The following is a 20,955-nucleotide window of genomic DNA, read 5'->3' as shown; positions in this document are numbered from 1 at the left end:
GGAAAACCAGAACTTCAACACTGAATCTCCAGATAGCACTGGAAATTCATACAATGAGAATAAACACATGAAAGCACAGGATTTTGTTTACTCTGTTTGCTTCTCATGAACAACATAGTAAAATAATCCCTCAGAGAATCAAAACAAATTGTGATATAGGAGATATATATATATTTGAGACGGAGTCTTGCTCTGTCGCCAAGCTGGAGTGCAGTGGTGTGATCTCAGCTCACTGCAACCTCCGTCTCCCAAGTTCAAGTGATTCTCATGCCTCAGCCTCCCTAGTAGCTGGGATTACAGGTGCACACCACCATATCTGGCTAATTTTTGTATTTTTAGTAGAGATGGGTTTTCACTATGTTGGCCAGGCTGGTCTCAAAATCCTAACCTCAAGTAATCTGCCTACCTTGGCCTCCCAAAGTGCTGGGATTACAGGCATGAGCCACCGAGCCTAGCCATAGAATATAATTTGAAAGCAACTGTTACTTTCCACCCCAAGTTAGTGACTGATAAATTTTAGTTTTTCGCCTAACTGGATGCACCAGAGAACTACCGACCAAAAAAAAACAACAAACAAACAAACAAAAAAAAACACTGGCAAGAAAATAAAATTCAGCCAGAAAAAAATAAGCAAGATTTTTGGCAACAATAAAATGACCATGTTTTAGAAGATACTGTTGATCTTTGCTGATAAGATTAAATGAACTAAACTGTGAAAAGCGCTTTGTAAATTGTGAAGCAATATTAAAAACATTTCATTCATTATTCAGTAGTACACTACTATGTTGCAGAAGACATTATGGCAGCTTAGAAAGATATGTTTTAAAATAGACATGAAAATCTAATTAAAACTCGATGAGAACACTAACATTCTCAGGGAGTAGAGGTCAGTGTGAGATTATTGGGATATTTCAGGTTCTTCTTAAATTTTTAATATCATCTGACTGTTGTTTCTTGGAGCACAAATTAACTTCATAACTGAATAAAGCAATGAAGATATTTCCATTTCGAAAAAAAAGTGGATGAGAAACAAAAATAATAATATGGCCTTAAAATGCCCATATTAAAGCCAGAGATGAAGTTAGTACAAACGCACATCCCATAAAAAACTACAGCTACAGATTTGGCCCTCAACTTTCAAAGAGTCATGAAACCTGATAAATTACAGTGCCCAAACTAGGTGGGGGGTATCAGACCATAGTTGCATGATGAAGCACTATAGCCTTGAAAATCAGAAAATTTCACAGTTTTTTTTTTTAAATCTGGCCTCATATAGATTTTATCATGTATGCCCTTAGGTTTATTAGCATAGAGTTACATAGAAAAAATGATACAGTAAATAATTGATAAACTATACTTTGGCATTTATTATATCTCTAGGCACTCATTGTATCTAGAAAACTATAATTTCCTTCATCAATTATGATATCCACCTCTTGTAGCAATATTTCATGAAAATGTATTTTTCTCTTTAAATATCACATTTAAGTTTTTCAAAAAGAAGCCACGACATAAAAGGAAACAGAAGAGGAAATGCAGAATTGAAGGTGAGGCAAGGTATAGTACATACACCATTACATTACAGTGTGTGATGGGTGCTATAACAGGGGCAGCCTATTTGTATATAGGGCATGCAAATTGTTACCTTGATCAAGGGCCACATAATGAGGGAAGAAAAGAGCATCTTCTCAGCCTTCATCTGGGATTTCCACTGGGTTCAGCCTTAGGGATGTGGTGTTGAGATCCCACAGCTGGCTTGAATCAGGTTCAAGAGGCATATTAGTTAGGGATGGGTAATAGTAACTGCTGTTAATAGATAAATCCCCAAATCTCGATAGCATAACATAACAGGTGTTTTAGGTAAATAGGTGAAGCATGACAGTTGGAAATACGTGAAAAATCCTTACAGAAAGTCAACAGAACATAAGAAAACTGAGTATTTCTATAAAGAGTTATCTGGAGTTAAAAGATGGACATTGTCATACATTAGCAACAGCCTAAGGGAGATTCTTGAGGAAGCCTTATTTGACCTCCTCTTCCTGACAAGATTAGATTAGGCATCTTCCCAAGTGCCTCCACTCAACTTGTACTTCTCCTCTTAGGCTGTCCCTGTTATAGTGACCATCACATGATGTAATGTAATGTTGTGATTTCTCCTACTAGGCTGTAAGCCCCATGACAGCAAGAATTACATCTTCTCACCCTTGTCTTCCCAGTACTCAGAACAGTGCCTAGCACATAATAGGTACTTATTCATATTCACTGAAGGAAGAGAGAAATGGAAGAAGGAAAGGAGAAATGGAGAGAGGGAAGAAGCACAAGAACTCAAAAAGATGTTAAACCTTAGAAGACAAAGACTAGCTATAATCTTTCAGTTGTATAAGAAAGTGAATTAATTCGAAAGTAAGCCACAGAAATGTGAAAAATGCCAATTCTAAATGCCATTATGCTAGAGGGGGAAAAACAGGAAAAAAATAATGTCAATTTCATTTTTACTCTTACGCTTTTCACATTATGTGCCACTACGTGAAAATAAACTATAGAGAAGGAACATATTAGAATTAACCTACTATTAACTATAATATGTAAAAACTTTATTTTGGGAATAAATGTTGTTTGTGCCTGTTTCCATCTCCTTCCACAAGGGTAAAAAAGAAATTTCTGAGCAAACATACAGGGCAAACAGAGCCTCCCTGAAACCCTTGTGCCTGAGATACTGCTACTTAGTGTACATAAGTGTATTTATCGAGCTACATGTGCAAATTATGGTGTTGGCTGTGCAAACAAGGCCATATTACTTAAGTCATTGATGGAACAAAATTTGGCGTCTTTTCAAAGTCTAGAACAGTCTTATCAGAAATTATAAAGCACTTTACTAACATTCATCTTAAGTGAATTCTAGGCTTAAGAAAATCAAGTATGAGGCTTATAGGGATACTTTATAAAAGAGTAAAAGTTGTAAATTATTTCAGGAATTTTCTCATTTATGCAACATTTGCCCCTTCCTAAATATTTCCAAATACATTTTATTTTGAGTCAATTTTCCTTTTGAGAGCCTTAAGATCTCAAGTAAAATCAATACACAAACTGAGCAGTATCTCCAAAGAAATGCTTATTAATTATAACCCGTGCCATATTAGCATCACATAGATTCAAAACTCCAGCCTTTTTGACCTTGAAAAGGGAAATATTTACATATGTTTAAAATACATACACCTAGGAAGAAGTTTTACTAATCATGGAATGATATATTTCATAGAAGCATATAAGCTTGAGATACTCTGGCCAATTTGGCAACTATATATTTACATTTTTCTAATGATTTTATATAATCCACTATTTCTCTCAAGTTTCATTACAGGTAACATTCCTTGCTGTTGTCCTTCTAAATTTATAACAAGCTCACATTCTCAATTATTTTCCTGTCTCCTTTTTCCATTGAGGAAATCTTCGATTAAGTCACATTTCAATAAACTGAATTTTCTCTTGTGAGTCTCTGTGTGATGAGCTCTAATTAGAGTTCAATGGTAAACTTATCATGGATTATCATGGATTGATGGATTATCATGGATTATCATGGATTGCTTCTCTTCCTTGTTTGCTTCTCTTCCTTGTTCTTCTCTTCCTTGTTCTAGTGAAGAATGCTTTCTGTCAGTGTGTTGAGATTTGGGGGAATTTTTGAATCAACGACAAAGTGAAAAGTTCTCAATTATTACAAGATTTATATTACCCAATTCCCTCATGATCACCAATAATGAAAAGTTCACAGTGGAAAGTCTGCAGACATATTTCAGGTGTAATTAAATTAAATTCTTAGTGTTTGTCAGCGCGTGGTCCTTTGACCATCAGCATCAAAATCACCTGGGATGCTTGTTAAAAGTGCCTATTCCCAGCTCCTGTCTAATATCTATACATCCCCATCTTTGTGTGTTTTTTTAACAACATCTAAGAATCTCCCTTCTCTGTTTTAACGTTTTAAAAATAAAATGAATAAAAAGTGAATAAAATGGATTGTGTGATCAATATAGGTCACAGATTTTTCTAAACCTCCCAAAATATTTCAATCTAATATGAATGTACCCAAAAGAGAACAGAGGGGTTCGCTGTTTTGGATTTCGCTGAATGACAGGAAGGTTTAGGTCTTCCCTAATGTCATTTGCATTCCCCTAGGCTATCAGAAAGGAAATGAACTTTCCAAGAAGAGGGTGTGGAGTCTGAAATCTTGTTTCTTTGCAAGATCAGGGTGGCTGCCCAGAGGAAATCCCTCACTTTAGGGGATTACATTCCAGTTTCTAAATGTTTGGAAAATATGAGTCGATGAGCAAAATGGAGAGTTACAGAGAAAATGAAGACGATCTGAACCATGAAGAATTCAGCTCGTTGATTTGGACCCAGTGCCTGGTTTGAAAGGCAAATGTTTTATTACTTGGCAGGATTCCCATTACATGTCACTCTTTATAGCTTGCATTTTCTAGTCCTTTCAAACATCAATTCTGTAAGGCCTCACATTCCTTTCTCCCATTCATGGACTAAAGACAGACTTTACAGGTACTGGGAAAGTTCCCTCCCTGTACTTAGGAATGAATGAAAAATGCTAGGATCATTACAATTTCTCTATATGAATTTATTGTTGGTTCCTACTGATTGTAAGTTGGAAATGTTTAAAATACCTAAAAGCATCATAATACCAGTCCAGATTATATATTTTTTCCATTTTTGTTATGCCTGTAAAATAAAAATGGTAAACATTGATAGTATCAATGGGCAGGCAATAGATGAGTAAGTCATGTACAAGATGGAAGGAAAGTGGAACTATGGCAAAATGGAGAATCAATGTCCAGTCTGAAGGAATTTTTTTAAATTGCACTGGCCAAACGAAATAGTGGTCTTTTAATACTGCTGGCATGGATCCCTGAAAAAGATTTCCCAAACTTTACTGTAAAATACCTACAATGATTCAGAAGAAAACACACAAAAACCAACTATGGTGAAATCAGTACTATTAGTCAAGTTATTGCCAGAATTTGAAAAGAATTTCTACCAACTGTAAGACTGATGGAGCTAGATGGAAAAAGTCTCATGCTATGCTGGCCTAGAAGTCCATAAGAGAACCATTTGTCTGTTTTCACTGTCAGTCCCTGGGGTAACCTCTAAAGCCTATTCCAATCACAAACCTGAGGAATTATCCTTGCTCCAAGTGATTGCTATTTTCTGTGCAAGGAAAAATAGAGCAGACTGATTCCCTTTAACTACCTATCTACCATCCAAAGACTACAATTTTCAGGAAGAGGCTGAGCAGGAAGCGGGAAAGGGCATTGTGAAAGGCTCTACCACTTGTAAACATTTATTTACATGTGTGTCTCCATTTACTAAAGTGGGAGTTTCTCAAGAGATGGAAGATGACAGTTTCCATGGCTGTGAATAACAGTGGACTAACACAGCACCTGGTATACACAGAAAGTCAATGAATATTAGTTCAACAAATTAATGAATGAATGAGTGTGAAGGGTAGTTTAAAAAAGTTAGCGGAGAGCCCTGACAGCTAAGTTTATTAGTTCAGACTTGGCATTTTGCAATAGAGCATGAACAAAAGGTTTTGAGCTCAAAAATGATTTAAAAGGAATAATTGCAGGAGCTGCTAGTGCTCTATGTACTAAGGCAGTAGAATTGGTCACTAGATGAGAATGACGGCTCAAATAACCACAAGTATATAAAGTGGCAGTTCAGCAAGTAAAACTGCTTGCTAAGTTGCCCAACTATGCAAATTTTAATTCTAAAAATGAACATTTTACATAATTAAGAAGTCAATTTCACAAGGAGGCTTTCCAGGTCCCCTGTAAAAAATAGGAAAAATAACATTTCTTCTCCTAAAAGAGGCCAACACAAGCCCAGGGTGACTGTTCTGTTCCACTTAGATAAAGACATTTTATTTTAAATAAGTTCCATGGATTGCACCATTGTGGACTCAGCAATGTTAAGGAGTCTATAAACCTGGAATCTGTAGCCATTTTCCCCCCAAACTTTTTTGTGACATTTTAAGAATCTTCAGCTCTTTTTTTGTGTCAGTGCCTTTATGAGTCAAATGGAGTTACAGATTCTACCCCCTCATGGGAATATGAAGATTAATGATAAAATAAGAGTGAAGCATGGAGTCTCTCAGGCATTTGAATGCAGTGATTCCCTTGGATCACTGTGGATCCCTGTTGTTGTACCTCTTCATATCTGAACATATTTAATGTGATTATTAACCTGCAGGGTAGCCTGTGACCTAAAGAAGAGGTAGGGAGGTAATATTTTATTACAAATAGCAGGGTTCAATGAAGACTAGCTCTTTGTCCATCTATGGAGCATGTGGGAGTGGGAAGGTGATGGGAGAGAATGGCTCGTAATATCATTTTGGTCTGTTTGTGGACATTTTGTCACAGCCTGTTGGTTCCTAGAATACTTTATCACTTTCACCTCTTCAAGAACAACTGCTATTGTGTGATGTGAGTACAATTTAGAAAGTTCTTAGACACTTCTAGGTCTTTAACCACTTTGTTAACTAAAGCTTTGATGATTTGAAATGAGTCTGTTTCTAGTCAATATAAATTTTTAAAAAAATCTTTAAAAGATTGCCGTTTCTATTTCTAAATAAAATCACTGTGACAGATTTTTGTAAAGGTATAGGTGTAACACTGACATTAATCAAAAATAAATAATTCTTTTACAATGTCCATTCAACTATAACTAAACCCACCTTCATGACGGGGCGGGGGGGGAACTCGTGATTTCTATCCATGTGTACAACAGAAGCAGCCAGAAATTCAGTCCTAGTGGAGACATATAACAGTCACACAGCTATGACGTTCTAAAAGGAAGAAAAATCATAATTATTAAGTAATTCCATCAGGATTAGCATTAACAGTAATCTGGGCAGGAGTTTTTAACACCCAAATAGTTGGCTCTCTGAAGTTTTCAAACGAGAGAGAGTTTTGTGCTACAGGCAGATTTACAGCCATCTCCTGGGCGTTAGGACCAAAATTCCTGCTAAAATATGTATGTGTTATTTTATCAGATCAGATTTTTAATTCAAAGCTTACTTCCATACTTGACAGCTCAAAAAAGGCTCTTTTTAGTAAATAGTAAATATTTTTCTGTTTAAAAGTCTAAAGAAATTATTACATTGTGTTTCTTTTCTTTTGAGGGAGTTGAACTTGATTTGACTAAACCACTCTAAATTAGAAGAAACATTTATTTCATAAATTAAGTGATATTTACATTGTGTAAAAAGTCTCCAGTTGGCGGTCGGGCACAGTGGCTCACACCTGTAATCCCAGCACTTTGGGAGGCCAAGGTGGGAGGATCACGAGGTCAGGAGATCAAGACCATCCTGGCTAACACGGTGAAACCCCGTCTCCACTAAAAATACCAAAAAAAATTAGCCAGGCGTGGTGGCGGGTGCCTGTAGTCCCAGCTACTTGGGAGGCTGAGGCAGGAGAATTGCTTGATCCCAGGAGGTGAAGGTTGCAGTGAGCCAAGAGCATCACTATACTCCAGCCTGGGCAACAGAGCAAGACTCCATCTCAAAAAAATAAATTAATTAATTAAAAAGTCTCCAGTTGGCAAGGAGGTGACCTGTTAAGGAAAATGAAGTAAGTGCATTATGTGAGCTGATATGGTTTTGAAAGAGTGGAAACCTAAGATATCAGATGGAAAAGGGCACACCACATTGCACTGCCTTTCTTCATAATCAATATGCCATATTCTATAGTGCAGGGAAGTTAACTCATTATTGGCCTGGTAGAGTAAGTGTTTTTATTTTTATTTATTTTTTATTTTTTGAGACACAGTCTCACTCTCATTGCTCAGGCTGAAGTGCTGGGGAACAGTCACGGCTCACTGCAGCCTTGACTTCCTGGGCTCAAGTGATCCTCCCACTTCAGCCTAACTCCTAAGTATCTGGGACTACAGGTCCACACCACCACGCCCTGCTAATTTTTTATATTTTTGGTAAATATGCGGTTTGCCATGTTGTCCAGGCTGGTCACAAACTCCTGGGGTCAAGCAAACTGCCTGCCTCGGCCTCCCAAAGCGCTAGGATTACAGGAATGAGCCACTGCACCCAGCCTGAGTCAGTGTTTCTAAAGATAATCTTCACTGTGGGAAAAAGGAAAGGAGATGAATATGTCTCTACTTATAAACTGATCATTGTAAACCTGGAAGTTTGGCCTTAAAAAATGATACATCTTGGATCATTTAAGCTCTTTTTATACTGGGAAAACTTTGCAATCTACCAAACTTCATTGTAATGGCATCTATTTTTTGTGCTGAAATTTTGAACTTGTGATCTATCTAGATATCTAAACCATGAGATGAACTCTAAACAACTACATTTTCCATGACACATATTTTGGATATTGTCTAGCTCTCTTTGCTATTGATTAGTAAGGCTGTTAGTATTTGACCAAGTACCTGGTCTCATCACAGCCCCATTTTCATGTCTATCTTCATCAGGGCTAGAATTTACATTTTGGCATTTGGATTACTGAAATTGCCTCTTCCTTGCCAAAAAACAAAACAAAACAAAACAAAAGAAGACATCACGAGAACTGCACTGTGTCTTGGAGTTCAACCCACAGAACTGTACATCAGCAAAAAATTACATCAGCAATACCATTAGTAATGTTTCGATAGCATTAAACTTCTCTAAAACACCATGTAGTTTTGATAGCACAAATACTTCTTAATTCAATAATGTATGATTTCTCAATTCCTGCTTTTAACAAGTGTCACGATCAAGACTTTCTTTGAAAAGACAGAGTTACAATTCTGCTTTTAATGTAAACATGTCAAATATTTCTCTAAGCTCTTTGTTCAATAAAAAATATTTATGTGCCTACTTACACATGCCAGACACTGTTCTAAGGCATGAGGATTGAGTAATGATCAAGTCAGAGTCCCTGTCTTGATGGAACTTACATTCTAACAGTGGAGACAGGCAATAAACAAGTGAACAAATAAATAGAGAGAGAACACAACACATAAAACAATGCCAGGAGTACCAAGTACAATGGAGACAAATAGGCACTGGTAGGGGGAGGAAGAGGTTGGTTATTTTACACAGGGCAATCAGGGAAGGCTGCTAGAGGAGCTTACATTTGGGAAAAAACCTTACAATGTGAGGGAAGGAATCATGGAAGATACGAGGCAGAAGGTTCCAGACAAAAGAAAAAACAAGCACAAAGGTCCTGGAATGCAAGCTTACTTGGCATCAAAATGGAAAAGCAGAAAGGCTTACGTAGCTGGAAAATAATGAGGGAAGAGGACAGTGGTGGGAAATGAGGTCAGAGAGTAGCCAGGTGCTATGATTTGAACGTTCGTCCACTCCAAAACTCATGCTGAAATTCTAATTGCCACTCATTCTCCAGCATGAAGAGATGGGATTATTAAGAGGGTATTGGGCCATGCAGACTCTAACTCTCCTCATGGATGGATTAATGCTGTCATCTAGGTAGTGGGTTCTTATAAAAGGGTAAGTTCAACTTTCTCACGCTCCTCTTTCTCTCTGCCTCTCTCTCCTTTTCTACTCTTGTGAAATGTGAGGAACAGTGTTCCTTCCCTCTGGAGGATGCAGCATTCAGTGCACTATTTTGAAAGTGGAGACAAGACCCTCACCAGAGACCAAACCTGCTGGTGCCTCCAGTTTTCCAGCGCCATGAGAAGTAAATTTCTATTGCTTAAAAATTACCCAGTCTGTGGTATTTTGTTATAGAAGCACAAAATGAACGGAGACACCAGGGACCACATCACGTGGGGCCTTGATGCTGTGGTGATATGGTTTGGGTCTGTGTTGCTGCCCAAATCTCAGGTCAAATTGTAATCCCCAGTGTTGAAGGTGGAGCCTGGTGGGAGGTGACTGGATCATGGGAGTAAATTTTCCCCTTGATACTGTGCCACAATAGTAAGTCTTCGTGAGATCTGGTTAAAAGTGTGTGGCACCTCCCCCTCTCTCTTGCTCCTATTCCAGTCATGTTAAGACATGCCTGCCTCCCTTTCACCTTCCACCATGATTGTAAGTTTCCTGAGAACTTCCCAGAAGCTGAGCAGATCATCATGCTTCCTGTAAAGCCTGCAGAACCGTGAGCCAATTAAACCTCTTTTCTTTGTTAATTACCCAGTCTCAGCTATTTCTTTATAGAAATGTGAGAATGGACTAGAATAGTAAGGAGTCTGGATTTTATTTTGAGTGCCATGAGAAGTCTTTGGTGGATCCTACACAGAGCAGCATGGCCTGATTTACATTAAAACATTTGCGGTGACTGCAGGAAGGAGAGTCAACTGTACGGTACAGAGCAAGCAGTTAGAAGGCTATTGTAGGGGTCCAAGCAAGAGATGGAGATGGCTTTGATCAGGTTGCAGCAGGGGAAGGGGTGAAAAGTGGTCAGATGCAGGATACATTTTGATGACAGATCCTGTAAGATTTGCTGATGAAATTGTATGTGGGGTCTGAGGGAAAAAAAGAGGCCTCAAGAATTATTCCAGCTTTTAGCTCCAAGTGAGTTACTGTGAAGAACGAAGAAAAATGCAGGATAGTGAAGAGAAATTAAGAATTTTTTAAGAATGTGTAAAGTGTGAGATTCCTATGTTAGACATTGATGTAGAGAAGGAAACTTGGCAGTTGATATATGTGTTTTTTATTGCTGTATAACAAATTACCACAAACATCAGTTTAAAACAACACTGATTTATCTCAGTGCTTTTGTAAGTGAAACTTCCAGGGACAGGATAGCTGGGTCATTTGCTGAGGGTGTCACCAGGCTAACAGAAAGAGGTGAGCCAGAGCTGTGATTTTCATCTGCGACTTGGGATCCTCTTCCAAACTCACTGATTGTTGGCAGAATTCATTTCCTTGCAGCTGTCTGACTGAGGTCCCCATTTTCCTGCTGGCTGTCATACAGGGATTGCTCTCAGATCCTAGAGGCCACTCAATGTTCCTTGCCATGTGGCTCCCATGGGCAGTTCACACTATAGCTGTTTGCTTTCTTTCAGGCCAGGAGGAGCACATTTCTCTAATCCTTCACCTTCTTTTAAAGGTTTGCCTGATTAATTCAGGCCCACCCAAAATAAGCTCCTTTTCATTATCTCCAAGTCAGCTGATTAGTAACCAAATAACAGGAATGCTATCACACCACATTCAGAGTCCACTCATAATCAAGAGTAAGGGATTATACAGAGTATGTACACCAGGAGACAGGAATTTGGGAGGCCATATTGGAATCTTGCCTCCCACAGTTAGTTATATGATGATTTTATGAGGCTATGAAACTGGAAATCAGTGGCAATTCAGGACTATGAAAGCCATAGGAGTGTAAAAATTACCTACAGAGCGACTGCATATTAAAAAAATGAATGTTAATATAAAATAACTATGTCTAATACTTATTAGGTACATTCTATTTGCCAGGCACTGTTCTTTTTTGTGTGTATGAGAGGGTCTCACTCTGTTGCCCCTGTTGGAATGCAATGGCACAGTCATAGTTCACTGCAGCCTCAAACTCCTGGGCTCAAGCGATCCTCCCATCTTAGCCTCCACAGTAGCTAAGACTACAGGTGCACACCACTATGCCCAGCTAATTTTTTATTTTTTTGTGGAGATGAGGTCCCCTTATGTTGCCCAGGCTTGTAGGAATCTATAAGCCTCATTTCACAGATAAGGATACTGAGGCACAGAGAGGTTAATTCACTTGTCCAACCTTATACAACTATTTAAATAGTGGTGCAGTGGCTCACCCCAGCACTGTGGGAGGCTGAGGCGGGTGGATCACGAGGTCAGGAGTTCAAACCAGCCTGGCCAACACAGTGAAACTCCGTCTCTACTAAAAACACAAAAATTAGCAGGGCGTGATGGTGGACGCTTGTAATCCCAGCTATTCAGAAGGCTGAAGCAGAGAACTGCTTGAACCCGGTAGGCGAAGGTTGCAGTGAGCTGAGACAGGACCACTGTACTCCAGCCTGGGTGACACAGCGAAACTCTGTGTCAAAAAAAAAACAAACAAACAAAAAAAAATAGTGGAGCCAGGATTTTGACCCAGGCAATCTGGATAAAAAATCAATCTAAACTCTATTGAAGAAGAGATGTGGGAACAGAGCTGACACCTGAATTTCCAAGTTTTTCATGTCAGAGAGAAGAGGAAGTAGCAAAGAAGATGGTGAAGAAGCAGCCCCTGAGGTAAAAGATTAAATCAAGAGCAAGCACGGGGTCTCCCAAGAGCCAAATGTAGAGAACATCATGGGAATAAATGAATGGTTTTCTGGGCCACATACTAATATTTGTAGAAAAATCTCCCATTTTTTCATTCATAAAGGTGCACCAAAATGATTCCATCACTAATACATTCACTCAGTAAATATGTATTTGTCTACAATGTGCCTGGGGTGGGTAAAGCAGTGACCAAGATAGGCAGGTCCTCTCATCAAGGAGTTTACATTGTAAAAAGGGAAGGGGGACTGGAAATAAGCAAGTAAATCAATTCTTAAATAAGCTCATTTTATATAGGCTAGGAAGAAAGTTGAGTTGGGTTCAGAGTTAGAGGTAATTAGGACTGATTTCATCTTTGCTTCACATTTTATATAGTGAAATGCCACAGAGCGGGTAATTTTTAAAGAACAGAAATTTATTGCTCACAGTTCTGGAGGCCGGGAAGTACGAGATCAAGGCACCAGCAGATTCAGTGTCTGGTAAGGGCCTGTTGCTCACAGATGGTGCCTTCTGTGTGTCCTCTCCTTGTGAAAGGGGCCAACAAGCTCCCTCAGGCCTCCTTGGTAAGGCACTGTTCCCATTCATAAGGGTAGCACTCGCTTTCATGACCTAATCACCTTCTAAAAGCCCCACCTCTTAAAACCATTGCATTGTGATTAGGTTTTAATATAGGAATTCACAGGAGATACAAACATTCAGACCATAGCAGACCTCTTTTTCTGTCTTGTTGAAGGCTGCCCTCTCACTGTGTCATCACATGACTTCTTCTCTATTCTTGCATGGAGAGAGACAGACACACAAACACATACGCACACACACACACACAAACAAAGCAAGAGAGAGAGAGAGAGAGAGATGAGAGGATGGCATCTCTTCCTTTTCTTTTTTATTTATTTATTTTTTATTATTATTATACTTTAAGGTACATGTGCATAACGTGCAGGTTTGTTACATATGCATACTTGTGCCATGTTGCTGTGCTGCACCCATCAACTCGTCAGCACCCATCAACTCGTCATTTACATCAGGTATAACTCCCAATGCCATCCCTCCCCCCTCCCCCCTCGCCATGATAGGCCCCGGTGTATGATGTTCCCCTTCCCGAGTCCAAGTGATCTCATTGTTCAGTTCCCACCTATGAGTGAGAACATGTGGTGTTTGGTTTTCTGTTCTTGTGATAGTTTGCTAAGAATGATGGTTTCCAGCTGCATCCATGTCCCTACAAAGGACACAAACTCATCCTTTTTTATGGCTGCATAGTATTCCATGGTGTATATGTGCCACATTTTCTTAATCCAGTCTGTCACTGATGGACATTTGGGTTGATTCCAAGTCTTTGCTATTGTGAATAGTGCCGCAATAAACATACATGTGCATGTGTCTTTATAGCAGCATGATTTATAATCCTTTGGGTATATACCCAGTAATGGGATCGCTGGTTCATACGGTACATCTAGTTCTAGATCCTTGAGGAATCGCCACCTATCAAACTAGGGCCCCACTCTTACGATCTTATTTAACCTTAATTATCTCTCTAACGGCCCTATCTCCAGATGCAGTCACCTAGGGGGTTATAGCTTCAACATATAAATTTTGAGGAGACACAGTTCAGCCTATGACATTCTTTTACCTGTAAAAAAAACTTTCTTACAAAGGGAGAGAAAGAAGAAAAAGAAAATAAGTGAGTCTTTGTATGGGAACATTAGAGAAAAATAGTAAAGAGACAGATTCCCATTTCTACTATTATATAAAAATTATGGGTGGTTAAAATAACTCAAATATATAAAAACCTCACTAACTGATATTCATTGAAGAATTTGTGAAATGTTTAAAGTAATGAATCTGAATGATCAAATTACTGATTTCTATTTATTTTAAAATAAACAAATGTGTCTACATTTATTTATACATACCAAGAAGTTAAACATATTTATATATCATTCCATAGTAGGCAGTTTCTAGTTCAGGAAATCATAGAGCTTCCATGTTCATAGGTACTCCCAGATCACTAACTCTACTCCGTGGGCTTCAGATGGCCAGTTGTAAGCCTCATGAACCTAATGCCCAGCTATAGCAGGTAAGCCAGAGAGCAGATGATGAGCAACCTACAAGCTTGTTGGGCACACATGAGGAGGACTGGTGCAAAAGGTTAAGGTGGACCAACCCAAGACAAGTATGGAGGCCAGGAATAATAGTCAGGGGAAGAAAATGGACAACTTGTTTGGCTAATGACTCTCTGTACACACCTCACTGATGGAAGTTAGGCATCCAACCTGATCAGAAAGGGAAGATGCATCGTCTCCCACCATGCTTGTCCCCTCTTTGTCTCTGTGTGCATAAAATAAAAAGGTTAGGTAATACATATAAAAACCCCAACTCTGTACCAGTAATTTCTTGCTATAGCATCAAAAAATAAAATTAAATCCATATAGAGTTGGAAAGATGGGGAGATGTCAGTCCTTCTACTCCAAGTCTTTCTACAACTGGAACCCTAGTTCCAGCTTTTGGGGGTGTCCTACATGGCCACTCCCTATGCAGGGTACAGAGCTTCTCCTTTGAAACCTTTCCACAGCCCTCTGTCCTTTTAGCCACTTACCTATATGGAAGTTCTAAGCTCTGTTCACCCTCTGTGCTCCAGTTCCATTAGGAGTGCTTTTATTCCTGAGAATGGAGAGAAGAGGAAGGCCATTAGGTACTATAGTCTCAGGATGAGTTATCTAAAGAAAATTAGGACATTCTGCCATGGGGAGTTGATCCCCTTCCTACATAGCTTTTCCATCTTACTGTACCAAAAAGCCTCCCTTCTTTCTCAAATGTGAACTAAGTAACAAAAAGCCTTTTCAGGGGTAGATTCTGATAGCTTTCTGATTCATTCCAGTAAACTTTTTAAATTAAGGTTGATGATGAACATCTCTGTTCTGTGCAATTCAGAGAGCCCAACTAAACCAATGTGTGAAACAATTTTTTTAATAAGTAAATAAAAATATTATAAATAATATTTGAGAACAAATGGTTACAGTTAACAGATTGGCAGAGGAAATTCCTATGTATACTAACATTCTGCTGTGATTCTGTTCATTAATAATTTCCTTAGTTAAGTCTTTCTTTATAACTAACACAGTAAGTCAATATTCAAATTATTATTAGTTTTGAGTGTAGTGAAATCTGAATTATTGAGGTTTTATTATATGCTCAAACATCATTCAACTTCTGCTGATACATTCACTATATATTAGTATATATATATCAGATTCATTACTTTAAATTTGATTAGGTAGTTACATGCAGAAGAATTAATTGGATTACAAAAAAATGGTTCTTACCTCACACCAAATATAAAAATTAAAATGGGTTAAACACATAAATGCAAGAGCTAAAACTATACAACTCTTAGAAAAAAATATAGGTGTAAATATTTGTAACCTTGGATTACATTGTTGTTTCTTAGATATGACAACTACAGCACAAGCAACCAAAGGAAAAAGTAAATAAATTAAACATCAAAATTTGAAACCTGGGCTTCAAAGGACACCATTAGAAAAGTTAAAACGTTATATCTGAAGTCCATAGATAATGAAAAATATTTTGAAATCATGCATCTGATATGAACTTATATTCAGAATATATTTGTTAAAAGCTCTTACAACTAAACAATAAAAAAAAAATCCAATTTCAAAATGGGCAAAGAATTTGAATAGACATTTATTACTCCAAAGAAGATAAACAAATGGCCAATGAATACATGAAAAGATGCTCAATCATTAGTCATCAGGGAAATGCAAATCAAAAACCACAATGAGATGCCATTCACGCACACTAGGATGGTTCAAACAAAAAAGACAGGTAATAACAAATGTCGGTGAGGATGTGGAAAAATGCAAACCCTCATACACTGCTTGGGATTACAAAATGGTGCAGCTACTTTGGAAAACACTTTGGCAGTTGCTCAAAAAGTTAGAGTTATCATTTGACCCAATAATTTCACTCTTAGGTGTATATCAAAGGGAATTCAAAATATACATCCATGCAAAAACTTAGGGATGAATGTTTATGACCTCATTATTCCTAATAGCCATAAAGTGGAAACACCCAAAATGTCCATGAACTGATAAATGGGCAGACAATGTGGTATATCCATCCAGTAAGATATAAAAAAGTGTAAAAAGGAATAAAGTATTGATTCATGTGAGGCTTGAAAACATTATGCCAAGTGAAAGGAACCAGACACAAAAGATCTTGTATTACGTGATTCCAATAGTATAAAATGTCTAGAATAGCCAAATCCATACAGACAAAATAGATTAGGGTTGCTAGGGCCTGAGGGAAGTAGGATATGGAGAATGAATGAATACTAATGGTCACAGTTGGGTTTTTTTTTTTTTTGAGATGGTCAAAATGATCTAAAATCAGAGAGTGATGATAGTTTTACAACATTGTTAATATGCTAACAAGTGAATTTTGAACAAGTGAATTCTGAGTAAGTGAATTTTATAATATATAAATTATATTTCAATAAAGTTGTTTGGTTTTTTAAATAACATGCTTTAACATAGTAATGGGTTGGCATAGTTACCCAGTCATATTTTAACCTTATACTTTACCTTTTATTACTTATTTAGTTGTTCAAGAAACATTAAGAACCTGTTATTTATAAGCAATCCGTTAGGTACTAGGAATAGAGAGTTGAACATGTTGCAGTGTCCCTAAGACTAGTGGGACAAATAGAAACAATAACATATATTTATAATAATATATGATACGTGCCATAAGTCAGAATAATGACATGTACACGGTACTGGCTAATAATTGGAAGTATTTTAAAAAGGTGTCTTGCAATTAATTTTTTTACATTCCCTGCCTTACTCTTTGGAGATCAGGCAGTCAAACATCAGGATATTGCCAAAAAAAAAAAAAAAGAGAGAAAGAAACAGGAAGCTCGATTTGCCTGGACCTAAATCATCAAGAGTTGGTGGTCATAAAGGTGGTATAAAAATAGCTGTTTTTAGGTCAGATAAGCATATTGGTTGCTTCTGCCTTAGAGAATACTACAGCTTTTCAAGTAATTTTAGCCAATTAGCTTCTTTCTGTCTTGATTTGAATTCAGATTGTGTCATCAAAACCATATCCCATGATTTCCTTGCCTTCGTTATATCTGAATAGCTGACAAAATAGGTGTAATAATTCCATCAAAGTAACTCAGACGTGTGTCTGTTGGGATTACTGAAGGCAACAATAGACATTTACCAAAATCCCCTAAAATCTCACCTGTTTATCATCATCCATATAGAAATCTCCAGTCACACCCTCAGATCAGACAAATGTACCAAACTCAGTAATTGGTATTCCCAAAAGGCTGCCTAAGTGTAAGCTGAGTGTGAAAGAAATCCAAGAACAGACAATCACTTCTTTAAAAGCATGTCCAGTACCCATGGAGCAGGCTATAACAGTATACCTTGGTTGTGTATATGTTTTCAGAGGAACACTGACAATTAACCAAAAAAAAAAAAAAAAAAATCTGCCAGTAAAAATTACTCTCAAGTGGTTGGCAACTTTAGCTATAGTCATTTCCCCATTTATTTAACCTAAAAACATTTCCAAAGATTTAAACTATTTCCTGTGCTTCATGGTATGGCTTCGCACACCCGAACGACTTTACATCATCAAAGGAGAATGCACGATGGGGAATGGTCAGACTCTAACGAAGAACAGTTTTATTTCAGCACAGTTGTATGGATGGCTATTTTTTCCCCTTCCTCTCTTTATTTCACATGCTGAAAGATCAGCCCTTAGATGACCATGTTCCAGGCAGATACATTTCCAACGGAGCAGCAAGGCATCGAGGTAAGGCAAATGCCTTCTGCAACATCCCCTGTAGTTTACATTTCGCTATATAATTACAGGACCATCTTCTTCCCTGCAGGCTGATTGCATTCCAACAGCAAAAGCTGCATACATTTGATTCAAAAACAAACACTGGAATACTTCCGGATACAAGCTGTTAAGAATGTGTACAATTGCCTTGTCATTTATAAAGTTTTTACTAATCTTTCATGACCCACTTGCCTTGGTATAAATGATCTTACTAGAACTACCTTGCTGAATCTTATCTTTTCTAAGGTAACTTTTTGATTTATTTTGTTTTCACATTTTCCTTCCTCAATTTTGATGAAAAGGAAAAGAGAACTGGCTCCAGCTAGCAATCCTGGGCACCACCCAGAACAAAGGACCCTCTTAAGAAAGAAAAGGAGATTGTCACTGTTTCAGGGAACCACATTCAAAGCCAAACTACTCAGCCCAAAGGGACTGCCTGCAGTATACACTCCAACACCAAAAAAACACATTAAAATCATTTCATGCACATGATATTAGAAATATAAAAGGAAAGAAGCCTTCTCAACATCACTTGCCAGAGCACCTGTAAGCCAGGTGCCTTGTGCCAAGTCAGTGTGTATAGCACATGTGGTCTTACAATAACGTTACATACATTCCCATATTCCGTCCATCCTTATGGAAAAACAAAAAGAACATTTCCACGAAGACTTTATCCTAAAACATTACCCTTCATCAAAGAGGTATGTGGCACCATCTGTGTTGCAGGGTAAAAAGGAAAAGTTTTAGAATTATATTCAAGTGCTATCTTTGACTTTTTGGTGAAGTTGCAGATTCCATAGACTAACTAGATTATAAATTTTTAAAGTCCAGAGTTTTATCTTATGAATTGCTTCCTCAACAAATATGTATCATATTCAGGTATCTATAGGTAATTAATGAAACAATTCCATTCAGCTGTATATTATAGCCACATTGAGTCATCCTCTCAGGCTTTCATTTAAAAGTTCTCCAACCTTGTAAATTCTGTCCTTATTAAATGCCCCTCCCATTGCCACCTTAGATTTATTAGTTTTATAAATTTGAAGCTTAAGATTTTAGTCTACCCAATGTCAGAAGACACAGACAGATATAATATTGCCTAGATTCATTATTTTATATTCATTATTATTGTGTTCATTTTTTCTTCTGATTTTTTTTTTTTAATTTAAAATTTTTGAAATATTTGTTGGGTAGGAGGCTGAATGTATTATGGGCCCTAGAACTGTGGAGTCAATTCTCCCTTGTTTCTGAGTAGATGCCTAGAAGAAACCACAGATTTCGTAGAGTGATTACTGAAGTTGTGTTGATTTGGTCTTAAGATAGTAAAAAGATTAGTGTTTCTTCACACTGTAAATCCAGATAAAATGATGGCTTTAGAATACAACTAACAGTACTTCCCAAGACATGCTAAGCTAAAGCGAGTTCGTTTCAAGGAAGACATGAAAATACTTTGGAAGAAAAGTCAACTGACTTCCTAATTTTTCATTACAAACTTGGAAAGAATGTTCTTTTAGTTTATAATTTCTTTAAACGGTAAATACCAGCCAGAGCCTTATGACAATTGTAGAAATAGGGTCTATCACCTCTACCTGTACATCCATGTTTGCTGCTAAATTATACAAAAACTAACTATATACTTTAAATTAAAAATTTTTTGGCCGGGCGCAGTGGCTCAAGCCTGTAATCCCAGCACTTTGGGAGGCCGAGACGGGCGGATCACGAGGTCAGGAGATCGAGACCATCCCAACGTGGGCTAACATGGTGAAACCCTGTCTCCACTAAAAAATACAAAAAACTAGCCGGGCGAGGTGGTGGGCGCCTGTAGTCCCAGCTACTCGGGAGGCTGAGGCAGGAGAATGGTGTGAACCCGGGAGGCGGAGCTTGCAGTGAGCTGAGATACGGCCACTGCACTCCAGCCTGGGGGACAGAGCGAGACTCCGTCTCAAAAAAAAAAACAAAACAAAACAAAAAGAAAACAAAAAAAAAAAGAAAAAATTTTTTTCATCCACTATTTTATACATGGCAGTTGAGATTATCATTTAACAAATCAGTGATTGACAAGTTAATTTGGGTTCAGGAGCAAACATCCTCAGGGGAAGTTCGTGCACTCCCAGAGCCTTGGCCCATGGCATGATCTCTGCATGCATTAGCTGGAAGGGACTGTGGGTTGCTGCTCCTGATAATGGAGGGAATATATTTGTAGTTATTTATGAAAATGCCAGCCCATGTTAAGCAAGACCATCAATGAAATTGTATGTGTAGGCAGAAGGGTGTGTTGACTAGATAATCAAAGGATGGGATGACATTGACATTCTGGAGTGTCTATGCAAGTACCACCAGACTTCACCTCTGCTGACATTTCCTTGGCCTATGGCCCTAGCTTACTGGATGAGCAATGGACATCTGACCTAAGTTAGGCCAAATAGTTTCTGTCTCACATATGAATTTGAAATGAAAAACACAGAAACCGTTTGGTGGGAGGTGTATCACATTTATGGCAGAGCTCTAAAGGAGAAGTGAAAATCTGGACCAAAAAGAAAGAGGGCAAAAGCAGATAAGCCAAGGGAAGCAGAAGAGAGGCCACATGGCCCGAAAAGGAAGAGAGGGGTAGCCACTGGGGTCTCTGGAAACTCTTCTAATGCTGTTCCAGGCCTCCATGTGGCCTGGTTGCTCTTCGGCTCTAGACTCCCACACACACACCGCTAGTTTTGCTTAGGCATATTTGCATAGTTTTCTGTTCCTTGCATTAGAAATATCCCTGCATGAGCCAGCATGTTTTTCTCTTTGGAATATATGTGGCTATGAGTGATACTCAAAAATTTTACTCATACATATAGAACTAC

At 38.0% G+C, this 20,955-nt stretch overlaps 1 long non-coding RNA gene across 2 annotated transcripts in view; it reads right to left on the bottom strand.

The window, feature by feature from the left end:
* Positions 1 to 12,618: 12,618 nt before the first annotated feature.
* The window catches only part of LOC105489071 (uncharacterized), a 64,988-nt gene continuing 56,651 nt past the window's right edge, over positions 12,619 to 20,955 (bottom strand). Inside the window, exons 3-6 of one of the 2 annotated variants that reach the window (XR_011613065.1) lie at positions 14,838 to 14,902; positions 14,488 to 14,569; positions 12,953 to 13,010; positions 12,619 to 12,812 (exon numbers count right to left, since the gene is read on the bottom strand). This is a non-coding gene — a long non-coding RNA (uncharacterized lncRNA). Of the gene's footprint in view, positions 12,813 to 12,952; positions 13,011 to 14,138; positions 14,570 to 14,837; positions 14,903 to 20,955 lie in introns of those variants that run through there. The other variant, XR_011613064.1, reaches the window with a different exon arrangement.

Source organism: Macaca nemestrina, chromosome 14 (assembly GCF_043159975.1).
Source record: "Macaca nemestrina isolate mMacNem1 chromosome 14, mMacNem.hap1, whole genome shotgun sequence".
NCBI classification, from domain to species: domain Eukaryota; kingdom Metazoa; phylum Chordata; class Mammalia; order Primates; family Cercopithecidae; genus Macaca; species Macaca nemestrina.
The sequence above is the reverse complement of the archived record's forward strand: the minus strand, read 5'-3'. Positions and strand labels throughout refer to the sequence as shown.